Genomic DNA, 20,082 nt, shown 5'->3' on the forward strand with positions numbered 1-20,082 from the left:
TATGTCAAAAGGATGGAGGAAGACAGATGGATTAAGAGAGCGCTTTCATGGCAACATCCAGAAAGGAGACGGTGAAGAGCACCTCGAAAAGGGTGGCTAATGGGTGTCCAAGAAGCGGTGGAGAGAAGAGGAATATAAGAGGATGAGGAAGAATACAGACAGAGATGCAGGACGCGGCGACAGGGAGAAGAAGAAAGAGACATGTCTTTTATTTATTTTTAGACTTTAAAAAATTTACTTGAACGTAGGTTTCCTTTCTACATTTTGCAAATAATTTGTTTCATGATATACATAACATTAATTTTTCCTCCTCTCTCTTGACTTATGTGAAAGTAGAAGTACATGTGCAAGTCTCGCCTATGTAATTGTTGCGCTGAGGCAAGTTTAAAGTTGTCATAGCGTGTTGAATCATCTTTAAGAGTATGCTTACGATACTGTAACTGTTATAATCAGAATGGTCAATCATATAACTTCCAAAAAAAAAATTTCTTTCACTCTACCACGTTCAGATAGGTTAACTTCCAATAGAGGCTACATTACATGATGTTAACACCTGTCGTAATGGTTCGCAGCATTTCAAGCCGTTCAAGAAGCCTGAAAAGCTTAAACTCTGCTCTGTATAGGAGGACATAAGAAATATCTATATGAGATGGGTTGGTCGCTTTGGGTCCTCTTGGTTGAAACTTCTATCAGTCTGACTCAAACATGTATCAAGTATTTCAAACATACCTTTCTTAAATCATTTTTCATGGAACAATTCTTCAGGATCAGATGATGTTTCTATGTGTTTCAATCTCGTTGGTATTTTTCTTGGCCATGAGACATTTGGCTCTTTCAGATTTAGGTTCTTGGAATCCTTGTCTTTCTGTAAACACATACTAAATGCTTCTGCACTCCAAAGATTCGCTAGAGCTGCTTTTAGAAAGTTTACAGAACGTTTCATTCCAGCAGTTTTAAAATTTCGATAATGCTAGGAACTGGACAGTTCTCTTAGTAGTCCAAACACTTTAATAGCAACTGTCATATAAAAAATATCTCAAACTGCTTTTTATATTCCCATAGAACTAACTATTTTTCATCTCTGATGGAGCTCTTTGCGCTATATTCAGGATAAGGTCATAGTTTTCTTTAAAATGTTTCATATATTTTACACATAACAGCTTTTCAGAGCGGACACACTGATATCAGCCATTGAACTTTCGGATTTTGATTCATCTTGTCGACGCCAGATGGATTTTAGCACAACATCTTTGTACATGATCCCAGAATGAGATTTTCACTCTGCAGCGGAGTGTGCGCTGATATGAAACTTCCTGGCAGATTAAAACTGTGTGCCCGACCGAGACTCGAACTCGGGACCTTTGCCATTCGCGGGCAAGTGCTCTACCAACTGAGCTACCGAAGCACGACTCAGGCCCGGTACTCACAGCTTTACTTCTGCCAGTACCTCGTCTCCTACCTTCCAAACTTTACAGAAGCTCTCTTGCGAGACATGCAGAACTAGCACTCCTGAAAGAAAGGATATTGCGGAGACATGGCTTAGTCACAGCCTGGGGGATGTTTCCAGAATGAGATTTTCACTCTGCAGCGGAGTGTGCGCTGATATGAAACTTCCTGGCAGATTAAAACAGTGTGCATTCAGGCATTGGATTGCTGTTTAAGCAATTTTTTAGGATACTGTTTATGAAAAAAATTGCAGGGGCCAAGGCAATGCGGAATTTTATTTATTTAAAGTATTCGCAGCAATGTATTTCAAATAGTTTATATATTTCTAAAATCACAATACAGCTCGAAATTGATGATGTCACACAAGTTGTGTTACCCTGCAGTCAAATTCACAGTGCCACTTGAAGCTAATAGTAGGCAGATTGAAACTCAAACTCTTCACCTACAACTCGAAATAATAAATAAATATCTCTATAGTTCTAGATACGATGCTTGCCACTTTTCGAGTTTTAGCTGCTTGTTTGAAGGTATTGTCAGAGAACAATCTATTTTGAGTCCTGCAGCTGCTGTGATATTCATCACTTTTCTGAAACTCTGAGTGGGTTAGTTTATATTTGCTGCTTAAGTCAGGGACGTTAAGACACTTATTTTTTATTTTCTTCACTTTCTGAAGTACAATGGTGCCTAACCACAGTTGGGAAAATCAGAGCAATTACATATCTAAATATCATGACATATATACAGACCCACAACAGAGGGTGGAAAAAATACAGATATCTAAAAGATTCTCCTAGTATTAGAAGCACTGTCCTACAGACGAGAAGAATGGCTGGAATTTTCGATGAATTTTCGATGTCCTACAGCTGCTGCTGTAGAGGTACTCCAAAGCCACAATGGCAGGTTGGGGACAGCATCCTACCTGTCTGAACCAGAGGAGGCTCGTCTGACTGGACTTGTTTCTGAATACTCGAACAAAGAAGACATCATGTGACTCTCTGATGTCACAGAACTTTCTGTAGATACCTTGTTCTGCCCCTGTCGTGTTCGAACCAGTCAGTAGAGACTCCTATGCCCCCACAAAGGATGACATGTGACTGTCTGACGTCATGGAACTTCCTGTGAATGGAGCATTCTAATAGATTCTTAGTGCATTTACCCTCCAAACAGCTGCTGGTGGCGTGGGAGCACTGTCCGCCACTTTCTGCAGACAGACAAATTACGATAATTTCAGCGGAAAACTATTTTTTACAGATAGAGAAACATACAATAGTCATATACCACTGACAGTTAAACCGTGCAGAAGTGGTCTACAATTTAGGAAATATGGGCACTACCGCCAAAGACACTTCATTAAAAATTGTTTAAACAGTATTCCAATTCCTTAAATCGTTTATGCAGTGTGATTGACAATATATTAGCCTCCCCTCATGTGAGCCTAGCAGTGCAATACTGACTGAGCATTTTTCCTCACCGCTCCCAGTGGCGAGAGGCGTGACAGGGAGGAGCATAGTGAGTGATGTCGCAAAAGTGGGACAGGGAGTTAGGTTAGTGGAGGTAACCAAATTGCCCTTTTTCTCACTAAAATTTGAATTTCCCGCCGTATTTTATTGGGGGGGGAGGGAGGGAGATCAGTATGGAAGAGGTGGGGAGAGGCAGGGCCAGGATTTCCCATTGGTGTGGTGGGGAATGGAGCACATGCTGGGTGGGGAAAACCTATGACACCATCAGGGTGTGAGGGTAATAAATTGATCAATTAATTAATAATACGTAATTAATTTGATGTCAATTTGGTATCAAAGGTGCATTTGTATCTTCAATGGGGAGGAATTGGGTATTTTATAGAAGGTTGCAGGAGGAGAAGGGTGAGAGGGATTGTTCAGGCGTGTCTCAGAAGGACAGATTGTTCCCAGGTGGTTATAAATCAGCTCTCAGGGGTCATAAACCACTTAACAGAACAGTGGGTCAAGGCCATAAATCAATCAACTGTACAATTTAATTAATTTTCATATCAATTTTATATAAAAATGGTGCCAATACTGCCTTAGCCCTACTACGTGCAAAATGGATCACAGCACCTTGAAAATTCCTTTACTGCTAGTCTTAAAGTTGATGACTTCAGCTGATATAACTGTCCTTTGGCTGGTCTTGAAGAGGAATTTGCTTCACGTCATTGTTCCATCCAGATATAAACAATGTATGCATTGAATCTCAGTTCATAGCAATAGTTTTAGAGGGATGTATACGTTGGCAGGGTTTGTAGTCTGAACTCTGTGGGATGATGTAAGCCCAGAAATAGTTCTTTTGCTTTGAGTGTCTCAGGGTTGACACAATGTACTGTAGAATAGGGTGAGTAGAGATAATGGGGTGAATAGGAACCAAACTTCCAAAAAAAAGTCTGTGTTTTCAGATGGTTCAGATGGCTCTGAGCACTATGGGACTCAACTACTGTGGTCATCAGTCCCCTAGAACTTAGAACTACTTAAACCTAACTAACCTAAGGACATCACACACATCCATGCCCGAGGCAGGATTCGAACCTGCGACCGTAGCAGTCGCACGGTTCCGGACTGCGCGGCTAGAACCGCGAGACCACCGCGGCCGGCTGTGTTTTCATATCAGAAGACAAACAAGAACATGATTCAAAGAGTTGTTTGTCTAGGTTGGTAGTGAACCATTCTAACAAGCAAATTATTAATTTCAATGTTGAGGACAGTGTTAGCTGAGGTTTTGTTCACTCTATGACCAGTACCAAATGTGGTATTAAATTACCTTAATTTGAACTTTTGCTGTAAGTATCAATCTAAATTGTGTTTTATCAGTCTAAGTTGGCAACATGGTAAGTATATCTGCATTTCCATTTCACTAACTGAAAATTCAGTTTTAAAGTACACTTTAATCGACTTCCCTCTTGGCTAATTGAAAATCTAGGGTTGTGTTTTCATAATTTGTGGGGTGAATAGAAACAGTAATTGTCAGTGTTTTTTCAGAGGAAAACCAAAAATTTGATGGAATCGAAAAAATATTTGCCACTATTCTTAACCCAGGTGACTATTCTGTGATCAAGGTATATGAAAAAAGTAAGCAGTAATTTAGATTGTATGCCGTAAAATTCGTTATTTAGAAGGTGAATGTTATGTTAATGTTTTATTGAAAAAATATGGTCAATTTAACACCTTTATTTCAACAAAAGAGTAGTCACATTTTTGTCAAGAAGTTGTTTAAAGGCTCTTAGTTCTGGGGGTACAACTTGCAGAGGCATTATGTCACTGACTTAATGTATTAACAAACCAACCAAGTTCATCACTTTAACGTTACAATAAAATAATCAGAGATGTAATAATTATTTTGGACAATGGCACGAAAAACAGCAATTCATGTAATGTTTTTAGTTTTTATATCGTACATAACTTTTTTGGACTAGATAAACTTTGTTTCTGATTCTCCTGGATGCAAAACAAATTTTGATATATCCTATTCAGCCAAAAGACCAATAAATAGAAAAAATAATGAAATTAACACTGTTCTTTCTGTTCATCCTTCTTGTAGTATTTTTTTCAGATCCCAAATCAAATCATAAGTTTAAAGCTATGCACGAGAAGTTTAATTTCCTTTTTTCTTTTTGAAATTAACAATTTTTCTTTTAAGACTGAAAACTGTTTCTATTTACTCGTTTTTAAGATACACAAAGAGCAAGCTGCCCTCGGCCAGCCACATAAGTCATTGAATTTGCCATAGTTCTGTAAAATGGACAATTTTCTATTTGCTATTCAGTGTCTGATGTGGTCCATAATTTCCAGTATTTCATTGATAAGACACAGACCATTTCGATTTACAAATTCTTCCATTCCTTCACAGAAACAGGACAGAACGTAGATGGAGACATAACGTTTAATACTAACTAGCAGACAGTGGTAGCTTCAAGAACACAACAGTTTGATTCCGTTACAACCAAAAACCGCTGTCCACCAAAATACTAATCCCATATTGGCTATGATACGACTTAATTTTTATCCCTGGCTCTGCCTGTAGATGAAGTGCAGCTCTAAGTGCATTTAGGAGGAGGAGGCAGAAACCATGTCTCGCCCCTTTCCCTTGTGATCTATGGAGTTGGGAGCGAAAAACCGAGGGTTCCCTCCATCCGAATTCCTCCAAACCTACTCACCCCCACCCATGGTTGCCACTCTGTTGGGATTATCCTCGAGGTTTAGGAACGATTTAGTTATCTTCACCACATTTCATACACTCCTGGAAATGGAAAAAAGAACACATTGACACCGGTGTCTCAGACCCACCATACTTGCTCCGGACACTGCGAGAGGGCTGTACAAGCAATGATCACACGCACATCACAGCGGACACACCAGGAACCGCGGTGTCGGCCGTCGAATGGCGCTAGCTGCGCAGCATTTGTGCACCGCCGCCGTCAGTGTCAGCCAGTTTGCCGTGGCATACGGAGCTCCATCGCAGTCTTTAACACTGGTAGCATGCCGCGACAGCGTGGACGTGAACCGTATGTGCAGTTGACGGACTTTGAGCGAGGGCGTATAGTGGGCATGCGGGAGGCCGGGTGGACGTACCGCCGAATTGCTCAACACGTGGGGCGTGAGGTCTCCACAGTACATCGATGTTGTCGCCAGTGGTCGGCGGAAGGTGCACGTGCCCGTCGACCTGGGACCGGACCGCAGCGACGCACGGATGCACGCGAAGACCGTAGGATCCTACGCAGTGCCGTAGGGGACCGCACCGCCACTTCCCAGCAAATTAGGGACACTGTTGCTCCTGGGGTATCAGCGAGGACCATTCGCAACCGTCTCCATGAAGCTGGGCTACGGTCCCGCACACCGTTAGGCCGTCTTCCGCTCACGCCCCAACATCGTGCAGCCCGCCTCCAGTGGTGTCGCGACAGGCGTGAATGGAGGGACGAATGGAGACGTGTCGTCTTCAGCGATGAGAGTTGCTTCTGCCTTGGTGCCAATGATGGTCGTACGCGTGTTTGGCGCCGTGCAGGTGAGCGCCACAATCAGGACAGCATACGACGTCCGCATGTATCCCGTGCCACCCAACGTGCTCTAGAAGGTGTAAGTCAACTACCCTGGCCAGCAAGATCTCCGGATCTGTCCCCCATTGAGCATGTTTGGGATTGGATGAAGCGTCGTCTCACGCGGTCTGCACGTCCAGCACGAACGCTGGTCCAACTGAGGCGCCAGGTGGAAATGGCATGGCAAGCCGTTCCACAGGACTACATCCAGCATCTCTACGATCGTCTCCATGGGAGAATAGCAGCCTGCATTGCTGCGAAAGGTGGATATACACTGTACTAGTGCCGTCATTGTGCATGCTATGCTCTGTTGCCTGTGTCTGTGTGCCTGTGGTTCTGTCAGTGTGATCATGTGATGTATCTGAGCCCAGGAATGTGTCAATAAAGTTTCCCTTTCCTGGGACAATGAATTCACGGTGTTCTTATTTCAATTTCCAGGAGTGTACATAGCAAAACATGATCTAAACCTAGAGCTGCTATATGTCCAGTTGCCCCATGTTTATCATAGTTTCGAGGACATTGTGGAGGTGGGGTTGTACAGCAATCAGTGGTAAACTCATGCCATCTTTTTCTCTCAAGAAACTCGATTGATTGGAAAGAAATAGACTTTAAAATATAAGTGAAAATTCACTAAATGAAGACTGGTATGTAGGTAGTTTCGTTCGTTTTATATTAAAAAACCATTGGGACATATGCTTAGACAGTATCCCACACATATATTTTCCATACTTCATTCAGAACAAAGAGATGCCGACAACAATCGGCAATCGTATGCACTGAACGCAGCACTGCCCACCAAACAGTTGTGGACAGGTAAAAAACTGCACAAGTGTCCATTCCACTCCACATGTATGTGCTGCAAACATCTCATATCTTCAGTGCCACTATTTATGCTAATTTGTAACATTTATATTTGTTAAGATTTTTTAATTCATTTTGGTTTTATTTGTATTGACCAAATTATCGTCAGGCGTGTTCAGAAAAATAATCAAATTGTACAAAGATGTCTGGGGTTCTCCAAGTTTCTGTCCAGGAAGAACAATTTAAGTGATGCAGGCCTACCTCAATCTCACTTAATGTAAAGTACCCAGAAACAAAATTTTTCACTGAAAATACACCTGATTAAATTGGGAGGTTATATAAATGGCTCAGAGGTAAAGTGGTGGAATGTAGATTTAAAATTTTTGGTTTAGTTCCTAGTCAATCCTATGATCTTTCTTCTTCTTTTCTTGTAATATCTATTAGTGCGAAAGATACCGAGTTGGACAGTTATTCAGAGTGCACATTGAAGCGTAGATATCCTTATAGCTGGCAGGCTACATCAGTTAGAGGATAGAGGTAGGCAACAGCATGCACAGTGGTAGGGCAGGTGAGCTCTTGTTCAAAAATCACTGATGTAACCACTTTTTGATGTTGGCATTCTAGAAATTGCGCTGATGTCAGCACTTTTCAGTATGAGTGATCCAGGAGCTGGCTATGTTAGCACATTCTGGTGTCATCATTTCTGGTGCTCCACACAGTTGTGTTTGTTACATTCAAGGTCACTGACCTCCCCTTTGTCCTCAACTCCCATTTGCACTCAGCCAGTTGTGAAATATTGACGACTTCTTGCTCCCAGCCAGTCTTTTTGGGGTGCATTGCTTTTAGACAGTTTATTCTCTAGTCTAGGTCTGTGCTCTCTGGTGAGAGGACCATAACTAATCTGGCCAGTTGTTTCTAAAATTGACAGGTTAGGCCAAAAACGCAGATTTAGCAGTCCAAAGATTGAACACTTTATGCACATCTACATTCCACCAATGTCATGCTAATGTTGTATACACGCCGCATGTCACCTTGTGTCATTTTATGTGGATGTCAATCTCTCTGAAGTGTAAACATGTCTCTTCTTGTAGAAAAAACTACATGCAATACAAATATAACTACACATTGTAAGTAATTAGCTGCCTGACATTATGTATAGGTATTCATGCTACAGCACTTGCAATTTGTTATAGTAAATTATTAATTTGTGAAGTTATATAGGTGGCTCAGAAGAAAAGAGCCAAGCTACACATCTAAAAATATTGGTATCGATCCCAGGTCGCCCTATGATTTTTGTGTCATTTATTACTTCTTTTATTTCTGGCAACACCTGTTAATGTGAAAAATGCACAGTTCCACAGTCACTCAGAATTCATGTTGATGTGTAGGTAACCAGTGGGATATATCACTTCAGAGGTCATACAAAGGCAACAGCACGCCACAGTAATAAGGAAGGGTAGGTTGTGGTTCAAAAACCACTGATGTCAGCACTTTTTGGAGTTGGCATTCCAGGAATTGCACTGATATCTGCACTTTATGTTTTCAATGTTCCAGGAACTGGCAACGTCAGAACATTCTGGTGTCAGCATTTCTGGTGCTGCAAGGCAGATGTGCTTATTACATTCAAGATCACAGACCTCCCCTGTGTCCTCACCCTCCCATCTTCACTCAGGCAATTGTGAAATATTGATGACTTCTTGCTCCCAGCCAATCGCCTCAGGACCGCATCACATCCAAGCAGTTTGTTCTCAATTCTAGGTCTATGCTCTCTAGTGAGAGGATCATAATTAATCTTGCAAATTGTTTGTAAAATTGGCAGGTTATGCCAAAAATGCAGATGTAGCAGTCCAAAAATTGAACACTTTAGCAGTTGTACATAGCACCAATGTCATACTAATGCTGTATGCATGTCACAACATTTTATGTGTGTGTGTGTGTGTCCCTTCTTGTAGAAAAAATTACCTGTGATGCAGATGGAACTGCACATTGTAAGTAATAAGCTACCTGGCATTAAGTCTAAGTATTCATGTTTCATCACTTGTAGTACTTAATAATAAATTAATTCAAACTCTTCCTTTTGAGCAATTACGTGAGCCTAATAATTTGTAGGGATCAGGTTCTTTTGTAAATAATAACAATCATGTAACAAAATAACTAATGGTTTATTAAAAATAAATTTTTTATGAAGATTCATTTTGTCTGTAGTTTAAAAGATTACTTATCTAGACATATAAACATATAATAACAATTTTTAGCATTCTGTTTTTTATTCTTTTCAAAGGTGTTTTATATAAATATATACAATAGTGAAATAGCACCTTTTTGTAACAATAAGTTTTTGTACTTTATAGATAACTTTTTACATTTTTGTTAAACTAATACTATTATGTATGGAGATACAATTTATTTACACTAAAAGTAATAAAGAATATATTCCAAGTTTCCTACCGTATCAATACACAATTCAGTTCTTTTCTCAGTTTACACTCTTCATACAATATTTACAATTCACGGGTAACAGGTTGGACTAGAAGCAGCAAGTGAAGAAAAACCACACACATACACACCCACCCACATGCACACGCACGCACGCACGCGCACACACACACACACACACACACACACACACACACACACACACAGTGTTCAAACAACATTTATGCACAAATAGTGTACAGTCATTCAAACATTCACACCTTTGACAAACATTTCATCCAACTTTCCGCATACACTTGCACACAACTGCTGAATATCTACACACTCAACCACTCAGACAAACAGTATGAGAAAGGGAGGGGCCTGATGTCATCTGCACAGATGAACTCTTCATTTTTCAGCATAGATGAACTGTTTGTTGTCATCATGGTGCAACAGACTGACTTTCAGCTGCAGTGTGGTATGTACCACATGTCATCACAATTCAAAGACTACTCAGTAAACCATATGTGCACCACTGACCATGTCCTTAAATGGGAACTTCCTGTCATCTTCACTCATGACAGCCTTTGAGACCACACAGTGCCCACCCTCTGCCTGCCCTTCAGTAGCACATGCATCTACATGGTATACATACATTTCATATACCAGCCCTACAAAATCCAAAATCTATGAACTATTCATCTTGTCTTTCATCAAACCAATGACCTACTTGTACTGAGGTGTTATGCCATAAGGAGTATCAGGTACATATCCAGACATGTCAAATGTATCAGAATTGTACCTAATTACTTCAAATGGGTCACATCCTTTGACACAGTAGATGAAACTGTATCTATATAAAGTCACTTTGGATTAGCGAAGCTTGGCTTAGCAATTCATAGTGCTATTGGTACATGTGGAGTCTGGAGAGGTAGAGAATACATGTACTGATACAGACAGACTTCATGAACTTCACTGAAATCTTAGTCATCTCCACAGCGACTAATCCTTCAGTGAAGACGATGGCCCACTTAAAATTTGCCCTAACAATGTAATATTATTAATTAATTTATAAAAATCCTATTCAAAACCAGATGTCACGAGAAACCTCTTTTCAGTATTTACATCAGTGTACTCCTTCAGCCATGGGTGTTGCTTGTGGGAGATGCCGCAGGTGATTCCAATAAATTTCATTCCCAGACTGAGACACTACTGGATTCCTACAGTACATAATGTACCTCTGCTTATTCCCATAGCATTGTCGTCAGCTTGTAAATTGAACCATTTAACAGGTTTAGCTGCTCTGGACACAGTGGCAAGTCGCTGTGTGCATGACGCAAATGAGTGGGATATGCCAGGTCTGTCTCCAAGACATATAATTTACCAGATTTCGTGATAACATGTTGGATCTTTCCCTCCAATCTGACGATTTCATTCATGGACAGCCATCAGAAAGCTCCAAATGTCAGAGTGTCTTGGGTAGCATGCCCATAGAGGTTGTTTATGTCCCAGTAAAAGGTTTAACTCAAATTGTCAGACGGCTTGTACACTTCATCGCTCATTCACAGGTTATTCATCTTGAGGTATTTGTGTACAGGCTGGTAAAGCCCCCTACGAATCCCAAATTCTAAAAAGAGCAACATGTCAACATCAGTCAACAGTTTCATGTCGACATATGTCCATTTTAACATTGTGTCCAACATAATCCATGGTGTAGTGCAATAGGAGGTAGGATTCAGCGTTCATGTGTCCATGCATACACTCCAGAATTTCTTAGACATATTTGCGAGCAAGATTATGTCAGTGTTCACGTACAATTTCGCATATTATTCTAAACCAGAGATGTTCAAATGCTGACAAACATTCACCATGTGCTAACACTCCACATGCATTATGATAGTGCCTATGAGTTTACTGGTAAAATCTTTTATATTGGGCAATGTGGTTTCGTTTAGTCTCGCCTTCAAATCGAGGTATTTGTAAGGAAAGACGTGCTTCATTGTCACAAGCTGAAACTTTGCATCATTGGCATATGCAGCTCTGGTGATGTCCATATCCTCCAGACACACTATCTTAGCAAGTTTTTGGAGAGGCGCATGCATAAAATGTAATGAATCCAGGAAGTAGAGCATTAATCTTGACGTGATTAGCTTGGAAAATGAAATGTAGTTTTCTACATTGCCATTTATGACGCAACCCTTGACTTCTTTCAAGCCAAAATCACTCAAGTGCTCAACATGAAAGTGAGCATCATACCTCGACAAACTATGGAAGACGACAGATATGTGTCATGGCAATGATATTTCAAGTTACATGTACAGTGAGGTGCATGCGGGATTTTCCCAATACTTACATTGAAGTTCGTCAGCATTGCTGTAGCCTATAAGTGATCTTAAGCACACATCATCCTCATCATTTGGCATATTATTCGTGAATTCTAATATTTTTTTGTTTAATTCAGCAGCCAAAACTTTCGTTATACTGTCGTAAAGTGAATCTAAAAAAAAAGGAAAAACAAGAACATGGATTATCTGCAGAAGAAGAAGTAACATTACTTACACATCCAATTTTCCACAATTAGATCAAAACACCAAGACGTTTGGAATGAGGAGATCAACGTTTGGGATGGAATAATTTCATCTAACTGGAGTATTCAGTTGTCAAAAGTATTACAAATTATTCTTGATGGATGCAAATGTCTGTTGTGTGTGTGTGTTTTACACATACAGGATACTTATCAGTCTCGTTTTTTCGTCTTCTGCATATATTCTAGGTCATTCTGGAGGCAGACTTATGCCTGTAACAACAACATAACAACAGAGGTGATGAACATGACATGTTCATCACCTCTGCCCAGTCCATCGCCAGTGATGGAATAACTTCACACAGGTGCATCAACTATGATGCACTCGTCACTGCAGTCTGGTCTGTCAATGACGATTGCCTTCCAAATAGCCGAGTCCATTACATCATAGATGATACCAACATCGACAACAATCTGTACTTAGCAACAGCAGCCAAACAGCCAACTCTATTGCGGATCACGACCCTCAGAATCCCACCATAAGGTGTACGGTAGTTCTGTATTTTAGCTGATGCTATACTGTGTAAGTCATACATGTTTTTATCCCAGTCAAGCTGCAAGTCATCGTATGGAAAAAACTAAGAACTTAGGAACATTTTGCATTCGTTAGTTCACAGTAATAAGATGCGCTCGAATCCTTTTTTAGATTCCCCTTCCTGTCTGGTTTCAGAGCAAGAATCATGAATAAATAAAGGTATTTCTAGTTGAACTGATGTCTTCATAATCTATGATTGTCTAAATGCCATTAGTAGAACTGGATATTAGTAACGTTCCCCTGAACAGGAAGTTAACGGAAGCTGAATATCAGCATTCAACATATGTGAAAGTTTCAGACATTCATCTGATACACTTACAAGGTGTACTTCCCACACCAATTTCTCTAACACAATTTTATTCTCTTCTTGCGTCGCTCCTGAAATAAACGAGTTATTACCTGTAGCACTTCTAAATCAGAATTAGCTCGTGTTTTGCATTTGTAATGACACACTTATTATCTTCAAAGAACCCTGTTAACATTTTGAGCAGAACACATACACTAATGTGACTACCATCCCGCATTTTGTAAAACATTCATATCTGAAGCCAATGCGAAGATGTCTGTCTTGAGGGTTGATGTGATTCCAACGTCTGTTGTGTAGTCAACCCCAATGCCATTAAGTTCATATATTTTTTTCTTGAAACGAAAAACAAATACTATATGTGTAAGTTGTGATGATGCCGGAGAGCTTCCATTCTTCTTGGTTACCGTACAAGTTTTTTTACATATACAAGAAGCTCTTGCTTAGGAGTGTTAGATCATCTTTATGTTGAATGGGAATTCTTATCTCATCATTATTATTAAACATCACTGAAGTGAAAGGTTTGTGAGAGAAATATTGCTGAGGAATGATCTTATCATCATACGGAACTGTTGTTTTTATATCAAGTGACGCCACTGTGAAGTTACAGTCCTATCGATTTTAGGAAGATGTACTTCTCATGTGTTATGAAGTTCGACTTCTTCTACATTATGGCGTTCTTACAGGGAAAATCGACTAGATTCCGATCTTGGTTCGCAGTGTTCAACTCAACATGGTCTAATGTCTGAACAGTCAGTAGGAAGGAGTTGTATCGAAGGATACGTTATTCCAGTGGCAGCTTATCGAGAATAATACTGTCAACTCTGTTGTTAACATCGAGTATAGATTTAAATGTTAGGAAGTCGTTTCTGAAAGTATTTGTATGGAGTGTAGCCATGTATGGAAGTAAAACATGGACGATAAATAGTTTGGACATAAAGAGAATAGAAGCTTTCGAAATGTGGTGCTACAGAAGAATGCTGAAGATTAGATGGGTAGATCACATAACTAATGAGGAGGTATTGAATAGAATTGGGGAGAAGAGTTTGTGGCACAACTTGCCTAGAAGAAGGGATCGGTTGGTAGGACATGTTCTGAGGCATCATAGGATCACCAATTTAGTACTGGAGGGCAGTGTGGAGGGTAAAAATCGTAGAGGGAGACCAAGAGATGAATACACTAAGCAGATTCTGAAGGATGTAGGCTGCAGTAGGTACTGGAAGATGAAGAAGCTTGCACAGGATAGAGTAGCATCAAACCAGTCTCAGAACTGAAGACCACAACAACAATAACAACGTGTATCTACTATTTTTCGCATGAATGGAATTATCCACATTCCACTGGCTTTACGCAACCTGTCCATAACAAACATTACCAAAGCTAGCGAAGTTCCTCGCTATATGTGTTTCATTTCTCATAAGCACTGCTTTGCCTCCAAGCACACGCGACTTTTACAGGTCGACCCTTGGTCTGGGTTAATGAACCAGGATCAAAAGGAACGGGCACAAGGAAACTGGTTTTCATAGGAGGAGTGTCTGAGGAGATATTTTTACAATAAAATCTGCATGTAAATAAAATTATCATTGTAAACATACACACATATATACATTTTTAGCCTCTTTCAGTGCAGCATGCTTTGCTACTTCTACGTCTTACTCTCGTTATAGTTAATATTAAGTTTAAACATCACTGTATTGCTTGTTCTTTAGATTAGCCTTCAACTAGGGTATTGAATGGTCGCTAGATTACACTACAAAGCATCTGAAGATCTTTACTTGCACTTATTTATGATACAGGGGAGTTTTCTGTGTGGTTAATTAGTACATTGAGTCTATTGAAATCAATTTGTCAGCTAACATTCCTCATATACTCTTTAGATTGGGCTCAGATCACAGGGAAATAGATTACTTTCATAACAATTAATGGTCTCGGGGTGTACTTACGCTACATTATTCATGCTTCATTGTTTTTCTCTCCTTGTACTGTATTTTAGCTAACTTAATTACAGCTTATTGTCTCTTTGCGTAAACACATGTGGGTAACCACTTGTTTTCTCAATTAACAGCTTGCTTCAACTGAACTTTAAGCTAATATATTTCCTCCACTCCTGTTCACCATCTGGAAGTTTTGAACATGTCTTTTTTAAGCAGGTAATTTTGGCGTTTACAACAGAACTTCAAGTACTTACATTACTAAATATAAATCTATAAATCTTCTTGTACCTTGAGAGAAGTACTTATTTACGGACTCTTCTCCATTTCTGACCTTTACATATTTATATAGCTCCAGGCAGTCACCTAGCAAGTACTTTTTTTGTACACTAACTAAAAGTTAAATTGAAATTCTGTCTGCAACTTTAATTTCCTGCTTCAGTTTGTTGCAGAAATATCAGTTCATATCCATCACTATTAACAATTTTTCCATACTTAACATTTAATACTTAAAGTTTCCATGTAGCAGCTGATACCATGTTGTCTGGGAGCTATTCAACACAATAATTATAATTAACAGTTCACACAAGGAAATTTACAATATGCAAGTATTCATTTCCATGACAGTACTTAACCATTACCATTATAAAATTTCTTTAAGTATTGGTGGTGAAATAAGCCTTTTACTCTCCCCGTAGCCGGGTCAGTTAATAAATAACTCCCTATGTGCGGTTTCCTTAAAATAAGGTAAGGACCTTGATACAAATATTGCCACTTGCGATTTTTCTTACATATTAAAGATGGCTTGAAATGAGTCTTAAGTAATACCTTTTCACCTACATGGTAATTTGCAACTTTGTTTACTTTTTTATCATACCCTTTCTTCCTTAATTGACCATTGGTGGTAATGGAACTTAAAGCTTCTCGAATTTTGACATCTAGATCTATCTCAGGGCTAGGTATCTAGGGAAGAGGATCAACCCACTCATTCTGTTCCTTTCTCCGAGATATCAACTCGTGTGGAGTAAAACCCGTGGAAGTGTGTGGCAAGAAACCAAAACAGATTCTATCTGTAGTTGAAGCTGCGTCTGTAAACTAACTCTCTGTTTCAATGGACCAATGGCTCCCGACGTGGAGCAACCCTTGATCGGCAATGATAAAAATTTTAAAACAGAAGACACATGATGACATGACATTGATATTTGCTCCTGTATCAACAATGGCTGTGGCAGGAATGTTGGCAATAGAAATCTTAATCGAAGCCTGAACCTGTTAATCATAAATGTCATTAATGTATTGAGCTTCTTTGTCAGGTTGCAAGATCTCGTAAGTCGATCTCATGGTCGTACCGAATCGCATTAATATATTCAGAACCAGAGGATTCGTTAGTGCCCCCACTCAAACTCGCAGCGACCTCTAGGAGACTGAAAGGGGCTGCCTCTAATTTTCCGCAGGATGTTTAGTCTCTTTGTCATTCATGGCCTTAGGTGTCTGTTCCGTTTCATATTGGTGCTGGTTACGTGGTACAAATGCCGGTGTAAAGGGGTCAAATTTACTGGGTGCATTCTCTTGTGAATAGAATACTTTAGACGGCTGCTGCCGCCCCATCTTTTGGTTGCCGGCAAAATCATTTCCTTGTAAAGGAAAGTTCGCATTTGGCGCCGTTTGAAAATTGTCCCGCGGTCCTCTAACCTGTGAAAAGTTGTTCTGATATTGTGCTGGGTGGCCTCCGCCTTGCCCATGCTACTTGCTATTTTTCCACCTATAACTTTGATTCAACACTGACCCATTCGAAAAATCACAACTCGTTTGTGGAGAATTTCCAAACTGCTCAGGCGCAGAAATAAATGGCCGGTTTCCATACTGATGTTGTACGTGGAGGTCATAAATTGGGTGGTGTCTCTGTTGATTACTGTAATTGGTTTTCTGCTTCTGTTTAAAGCTATTACCGTATGTGTTTTCATAACGGCTGCCAGGTTGTGACTTCTGAAATTTTCCCGGCGTATTTGTTCTTCTAATAATTTCCGGGTATGCAGCCGGATCCCGTCGACATTCTGCTACGATATTTCGGCCCAGAGACGTCCGGCCATCATCAGGTGAGTACACAACTACTGAAGAGCCCAGGTGCAGTCGCGGTATTTATGCGTATTCTCGCGCACGTGTTGACATGCGCGGCATAGCCGAGTTGTACGTGCTGCCCTCGGTGGTGAAAGTAAAAGATCATCTAGTCATTGAGTATCGAATGACGCTGTCTATTCCGCTGTGAATGTATAATTTTAATAACAGGATTCCAATTTTTATCCAGTTGAAAGCCGTTGTCACGATTTATAAGATTATCGGCAAGACGTATTTCCACTGATTCCTTGATTACGGAATCCCAAAATCCGGAAACCGGAGCTAAAATTTTTGTTCCATTGTGTTCCATTGAATGTCCCAATGAAATACAGTGCTCTGCTACTGCCGATTTTGACGGTTGCCGCAGACGGGTGTATCTTTCATGTTCTGTACATCGTTCATGGACAGTTCTTGTCGTCTGGCCAATATATGCAGAGCCACATTCACAGGGAATTTTGTAGACGCCTGCTTTCTTCAGTTGTAAATCTTCTTTAACGGATCCAACCAGGGCCCGGTTCTTTGCTGGTGGACGGAAGATAACCTTGATTTTATTCTTCTTCAGTAATCGGCCTATTTTCGACGACACATTCCCGGCGTATGGAAGAAACACAGTTGATTTAAAGTCGTCATCAGCGTCCTCAGTGCGCTGCTTCTTGTTATGACAGTTGCGCATGGCCTTTCTTATTTGGCGTGAAGTGTAGCCATTCTCTTTAAAAACCTTCTCCAAGTGTTCTAATTCTGCGTGGAGGTTTTCATCGTCCGATATTACACGCGCTCGATGTATTAAGGTACTGAGAACACCGACTGTTTGTGCTGGGTGGTGGCAGCTTGACGCCTGGAGATACAGATCTGTGTGAGTCGGTTTCCTGTACACAGAATGTCCTAATGACCCATCATTTTTACGGCATACTAGCACGTCTAGAAATGGTAAAGTGCCATCTTTTTCAATCTCCATCGTGAATTTGATGTTCTCATGTAAAGAGTTTAAATGGTGAAGGAATTTCTCCAGTTCCTGTCTGCCATGAGGCCATACAACAAAAGTATCATCTACGTACCGCCAGAAGACCGTAGGCTTTAAGACAGCAGACTCAAGTGCTTTCTCCTCAAAGTCCTCCATAAAGAGATTAGCTACCACAGGGGACAAAGGGCTCCCCATGGCGACGCCGTCTGTTTGTTCAAAGAATTCGTCATTGAATAGAAAGTACGTTGAGGAGAGTATATGTTCAAACAAGGCCGTCATTTCTGCACTGAATAAGTTACCAATAAGATGTAACGATTCCATTAAAGGCACTTTGGTAAATAGTGAGACCACATCAAAGCTGACTAATAAATCCGAGCTGCTAAGCTTAACTTCCTTCAAGCGACTGACAAAATCCTCGGAATTACGTATATGGTGGCAACACTTACCCACATACGGCTTTAGTAGTGAGGCCAGATATTTTGCTGTAGAGTAGGTGGCAGCACCAATATTACTCACTATTAATCGTAGTGGGGCACCATCCTTGTGTATCTTGGGAAGACCGTAGAGTCTTGGTGGTACTGCATTGTGTGGTCTCAATCTCTTGATAATTTGTTCAGGTAGAGAACAGTCGTTCAAAAGGGTAGCAGTTTTCCTTGATATTCGGCTTGTTGGGTCCTTTTCAATTCTGCGGTACGTGGAATCATTTAGCTGACAATATATCTTCTCGTTGTAGGCTTCCCTTGTCAGAAGAACTGTGGCGTTACCCTTATCCGCAGGCAGTACGACTGTGCTAGTATCTTCTCTGAGGCTTCAAGAAATTGAGACCACACAATGCAGTACCACCAAGACTCTACGGTCTTCCCAAGATACACAAAGATGGTGCCCCACTACGATTAATAGTGAGTAATATTGGTGCTGCCACCTATTCTACAGCAAAATATCTGGCCTCACTACTAAAGCCGTATGTGGGAAAGTGTTGCCACCATATACGTAATTCCGAGGATTTTGTCAGTCGCTTGAAGGAAGTTAAGCTTAGCAGCTCGGATTTATTAGTCAGCTTTGATGTGGTCTCACTATTTACCAAAGTGCCTTTAATGGAATCGTTACATCTTATTGGTAACTTATTCGGTGCCGAAATGACGGCCTTGTTTGAACATATACTCTCCTCAACGTACTTTTTATTCAATGACGAATTCTTTGAACAAACAGACGGCGTCGCCATGGGGAGCCCTTTGTCCCCTGTGGTAGCTAATCTCTTTATGGAGGACTTTGACGAGAAAGCACTTGAGTCTGCTGTCTTAAAGCCTACGGTCTTCTGGCGGTACGTAGATGATACTTTTGTTGTATGGCCTCATGGCAGACAGGAACTGGAGAAATTCCTTCACCATTTAAACTCTTTACATGAGAACATCAAATTCACGATGGAGATTGAAAAAGATGGCACTTTACCATTTCTAGACGTGCAAGTATGCCGTAAAAATGATGGGTCATTAGGACATTCTGTGTACAGGAAACCGACTCACACAGATCTGTATCTCCAGGCGTCAAGCTGCCACCACCCAGCACAAACAGTCGGTGTTCTCAGTACCTTAATACATCGAGCGCGTGTAATATCGGACGATGAAAACCTCCACGCAGAATTAGAACACTTGGAGAAGGTTTTTAAAGAGAATGGCTACACTTCACGCCAAATAAGAAAGGCCATGCGCAACTGTCATAACAAGAAGCAGCGCACTGAGGACGCTGATGACGACTTTAAATCAACTGCGTTTCTTCCATACGCCGGGAATGTGTCGTCGAAAATAGGCCGATTACTGAAGAAGAATAAAATCAAGGTTATCTTCCGTCCACCAGCAAAGAACCGGGCCCTGGTTGGATCCGTTAAAGACGATTTACAACTGAAGAAAGCAGGCGTCTACGAAATTCCCTGTGAATGTGGCTCTGCATAT

This window comes from Schistocerca gregaria, chromosome 8 (assembly GCF_023897955.1).
Source record: "Schistocerca gregaria isolate iqSchGreg1 chromosome 8, iqSchGreg1.2, whole genome shotgun sequence".
Taxonomy (NCBI): Eukaryota; Metazoa; Arthropoda; class Insecta; order Orthoptera; family Acrididae; genus Schistocerca; species Schistocerca gregaria.